This window comes from Cricetulus griseus, chromosome 3 (genome assembly GCF_003668045.3).
Source record: "Cricetulus griseus strain 17A/GY chromosome 3, alternate assembly CriGri-PICRH-1.0, whole genome shotgun sequence".
Taxonomy (NCBI): Eukaryota; Metazoa; Chordata; class Mammalia; order Rodentia; family Cricetidae; genus Cricetulus; species Cricetulus griseus.
Window position 1 is genome coordinate 122,611,146 of NC_048596.1, and position 5,402 is coordinate 122,616,547.

At 43.4% G+C, this 5,402-nt stretch overlaps 1 pseudogene; it reads right to left on the reverse strand.

The window, feature by feature from the left end:
• Positions 1-2,817: 2,817 nt before the first annotated feature.
• LOC113836356 lies at positions 2,818-3,926 on the reverse strand (annotated as a pseudogene).
• Between the last annotated feature and the right edge of the window lie 1,476 nt (positions 3,927-5,402).

Here is a 5,402-nt window from a genome sequence, read left to right on the forward strand (position 1 = left end):
TCCTATTGGACATCTGCTATATGTGTAAAATATACACAGTTTCTATGAATAATTATGAAATTATGTATTTATTTAATGTTGAAATGAAAATATTTCAGATGCATGAGAGCCAATAAGATATGTCACTAAGGTTAACCACTGGGAGCTTTTATGCTTTTTAATGTGGCTGCCAAGCTACCAAAGAGTTCTTACCTCCGCCAGGGCTGGTGCATTCCTGTCCTCAAAGTAACTGGGGACTAATTGCTCTGAGACTGAATACTGAATGCCACATGAGACCCTGGGATCCTTCTTACACACCTCTCTAGTGCTGGAATTAAAGGCATGAGCTCTGTTTCTTTTAGACTGATTTGCTCCCATATAGCCTTGGGTGGCCTTGAACTCACAGAGATCTATCTGCCTCTGTCTCCTGAGTCCTTCAATTAAAGGTGTGTGCCACACCTGACCAGCTTCTATGGCTGTGGTCAGCTTTGCAGTCTTCTCTTTAGTGGCTTTATTAGATCATAAACAATATAACACCATACCTTTTATGCTTTTATTTTTTGAAGATGTATTTAAAGATGTATATGAATGTGTTTCTGGTGTATGTATGTGTACCTGTGTCAGGCAGTAAAGGGCATCAGGTTCCCTAGAACTACAGTTAGGATGGTTATGAGTCACCATGTGGATGCTGAGAATCTAACCTGAGTCCTCTGCAAAAGCAACAAGTGCACTAAAACTGCTGAACCATCTCTCCACCATCGCTGCCCCCAGCCCTTTAAAAAAAATAACTTTTTTTTTTAAAAAATAGAATCTTTCTTACTTCCTCTGGCTGACTTTGAATTTGCAAAGCTGCATTTTGAAATCCTCTTTCTGGTGTTAGTTTGAACATCACTGGGGACTCCTCCACATATGCAGAATGGCAAGGTAGAACTATCCAGGGACCCAGTGTTACCCCATGGAGAAGAACAGAATGAAAGCAGCAATCAAGTTCCAGGTTGAACAGTAAACAAATACAATCAGTCATAAGCAGGCATTTTTAGAAAATGAAGACAATTTATATGAAGGTTGAGGCTATTTCTTGTCCTGTTTACAAGGTACACACTAAACCTGTGCAAACAGAAGCAAATGTTTGGGAAGGCAAAGCTTTCAACCTCAATATGTGTGAGCCTTTGACAATTCCAAACGATTAATTCAGACCCTGTAGCATGAAAAACACAATTATCAGAAGAAAGGAAACAGGCTAAGTGGTGAGAACGGATTTTGTAGGCTGGTGTCCCTCTGATCGTGTTTGACTGCTCTGTGTGGTCAAGCCCCTTGTTCACATTCTTGGCCTTGGGATTCTCTGAGAAAAACATCTTTGAATACAAATGTTCCAATTTTGCCCTGGGACTCTCCTTCTGTTCTGACTTCATTATTGTTTCTAACCTCATTCCATTGCTAATTTACATCTACTTTCCTACCAGGAGGTCAGAGACTCTTTTTTTATACATAAGGACATGTAAATGGTTGTTTTTCTTGGTTTCCCATTAAGCACCTACCACTTGGGAATTCCGTGTCATTCTGTGTCTCCCGAGGAGAGTAGAATGGATCAGAATTTTAAATGTATAAATGCCCCGGGCTTCTTAGGAGAATTATATTGTTGGAGTCAAAGAAAAATAGAAATATAGATTTATAAGTATAACAGAAAATGCCCTGGGCTAAATCAACAGGGCAGGAACTAACCCGTTTTGGGTAGTAGTGTGGACTGCCAGAGTCAGGGGGCAGCAAGGAGGCAGGATCCCTGGTCCTACTGTGCATAGGGCCTCGGTGCCCAATGAACCATCACTCCATTGCCTTGAGCTTGCACGTCCTCATGTGTGAAATTAAAATAATAATATCTGCCCTTCATACCCATGGGGTTGTTGTGAGGGTGGATAAGACATTATCTTAAAACCAGTGGGAATGTAGGCACTTTCATCTGCGGACCACTAGACACAGCCAGTCTCTGACGACCATGATCGTGGTGGTGATGATGGGTGACACAGCTGCTTCAACTCAGCACAGCTCAACCCATGGCCCACTGCAGGCTCTCAGTAAATGCTGCTGAATAGGGTCATGAGGTTGATCATGTTTGTTGTTTCAAAAACCCTTCTCCCTCCGATCTACTGTTTCTTTCTTTAATTTAATGTAGTTATAGCAGCAATTGTTTTTCTTTACACAATGATTTGTTGCCGGGTCCTAATGTTCTCACCAAACAGTAGAAAACCAAAAAGTTGTCATTTTTTAAGGAATTATGTAGAAAAAACACATAAATTAAAAAGACATGAATTCTCAACTCAGACAAATTATAAGTCACAGTGCTCAGGAGCAAAAACAACAGAATGAAAACTTGGTCCTAAGGCTGGACTTCCCTGCCCTGTTGGACAGCAACATGGATGTGGTAACTGGTTTAGGAACCTTGCAGGCCTCATGAAATCCTGTATCTGTCAACTGTTAGTTAATACCCAGGACAGAGCATTTCGTGGTGCTTACTTCCATGCTTACCAGGCTGGAGATTTCTTTTCTGCAGCATGCTCTATACAGCCACCAAATAACTGAGCCATGTGGACTAAAGAATAAATCAAGATATGCATCAGGTATTAAGGCATATACCAAGGGAATAGTTAACTTGACTACATGGCCCAAAATCAGCAACAAGTTCTACAGTCCAGTACTGATATCAGCCATAAGCTTCAAAGGACAAATTTCTTCTCAAAGGCTTATTTCATTTTCTTGAGGCTGGCATGATGTGTGCACTTTGGCCAGGACAATTTCACATTTCAGAATCAGCTCATGCAGCATATGCCTGGCTCAGGCCCTCTAGCAGCATTTGCAGTGTATAGTGGAGGGGCCCAAGTCACCGTACTCCTGCTTGTGGACCCACGTCTGCTAGAAGCTGGACAGTAAGGACAAGATGGAGCCACCATTGCAGACTCAGTATACTTGTTCGTGGGACAGGGTTGAGGGGGTTGAGGGTGCTCCAGAAAGCAATGATCCTGATCTTCATTCAGTACTTGTGCATGGAGGAGGGGATGTACTCAGGGGAGCAATGATCTTGATCTTCATCGTGTTGGGTGCTAGCACTTGATCTCCTTCTGCAATGTTGCGTACATGGAGGTGGAGTTGAAGGTGGTCTCACGGATACCACAGGACTCCATGCACATTAAAGAGGACTGGGAAAGCACTCTAGACTCTGGAATCTCTCATTACCAATGACCATCACATGCCTATCAGACAGCTGGTATCTCTTGTCCAAGAGCAAGAGGAAGCAGCAGTGGCCACTTCTTGTCCAAAATCCAGAGTTATGTAGCCTAGTTATTCCTCAATGTCATGCACAGTCCCTCACTCAGCCATGGGGTGAAGCTTCAAGCCCCCTCTGTTACGATTTTCATGAGGTAGTCTGTCACATCCCTGCTAGTCAGGTCCAGACAAAAGATGGTATGGGGAAGGGCAGAGCCCTTATAGATAGTCACTATATGTTTGACCCAGGGACCATGACAATGCCAGAGGCATATAGGGACAGCAACACCTGAATGACTATGCACATGACTAAGGCGTTGAAAGTTTCAAACATTATCTGTGTCATCTTTTCTCCATTAGCATTGGATTAGGGGTGATACTCTGGCTAGAATCACTGGGTTTCCTAGGGGGCCACTTGCAGTTCATCGCAGAAGGTGTGGCACCAGATTTTCTCCTTTGTCCTCCCAGATGGTGATAATTTGGTGCTCCATAGGGTCAGGATGCCCCTTTTGCTGTGGGCCTTGCCATCCACATAGGAGCCCTTCTGGCCTATGTCTACTATGATGCCCTCATGTTGGGGGCACCAGACAATGGGGGGACACAGCTCTGGGGAGACAATCCCCAGCAAAGTCAGTTTTGCACCTGCTGGAGCCATTGTCAGTGATGAGTACAATGATTTCTTCTCCCATTGCCATAAGCCTAGGACCAGGCAAGGAAGGAGTGAGTCACTTCTTTTGATTTTTAAAGATATATTTATTTATTTCATGATCGATTGTGTGTGTGTGTGTGTGTGTGTGTGTGTGTGTGTGTGTGTGTGTGTGTGTACACGCCTGAGTGCCTGAGTGTAGGTATGTGTGCCACATATATGCAGGTGTCCACTGAGGTCTGAGAGAGCATTGACTCTCCTGGAATTAGAGTTAAAGGTAGGCAAGCTGCCTGATGTTGGTGCTTAGTTGCTACCTGGGTCCACTGGAAGAGCACCAAATGTTCTTAACTGCTGAACCATCTCTCCAGCCCCACCTTTTCTTTCCTCATCCACCTTGAACCCCAAAGACCTAAGCATTTGATTGAGTAGTGGTGGCATTCTAGCCTAATTTTCTTCTCTGATCTTCACTCGCTTTTAAACATCCATTTGGCTCCAACATTGCCTCCAATTTGATTATTATCTATTCATCTCTCTGCCTGATCCTGGACTTGACTTGTTTCCTTCCTCAACTGAGTTCTAAGGAAGCTGTGGCCTCCTTCTTTTCTACACCCATGCCCAAAGATGACTTTGAAATACTCAGTTCTCACCTGAACACTTGTTGCTTCCTCCTGCTCTCCCCTTCCCTCCCCCTGCCACCAGACCATATATCAGCAAATCATTTGCCTCATTGCCAGGTGAGTGCTCCCTCTCTCCCTCTCCCTCTTGCTTTTCCCTCTCCCCCCTCCCATCCTGTTCTTTCCCTCTCCCCCTCTCCCCCTCTCCCCTTCTCTTTTACTTTTTACACAGCCCAGCCTCTGCAACACTATAATCTCCCTCATCACTAAGTTTCCCTTTCGGTTAAATCCATTATTCTGACAGTTTCTAATCCCTTTTCTTAATCACTGTTAGCCACACGGCTCTGATTTAAGATGGAGTCCCCACTGATTGTTTCTGTCTGGGTTAGGGCCATGACCGCTGCCATAATGTTTTATGGTAACAGAAAATTTGGTCTCTAAGAACTTGTATAAATACAATGCATCTTGCAAAGGGCAAGAGAGATAAGACAAAGCACCATTTGAAAACACAATTGCTGCCTTGGTAGGGGCTGAAGGCAGCCCATTCTCTTCAGTTAATTAGCCCTTTGTCATATTGGACTGATTATATTTCAGGATCACCCAGCCTGTGTTCTTCCACACCTGTGTTCCAGTTATTCATTGCCTTGCTCTGTGTGATTATATTGCTCCTGGCCAGTGAAATCAATTAACAGAGTAAACCATAACACAAAAAGAGATGGTGACTGAGATCGTTACTATGGTAGTAGCTATCACTATTTACAGAGCCTTTACAGGATAAAACAGACCATCTTCTAGATTTTTTACATGTAAGATAGAAGTCTTCCATGAAAATCCAATGATATGATCATAGTTGGTATTCCAATATTACACCCTTGTATAAGAAAACAGGCACTGTATTTAAATAA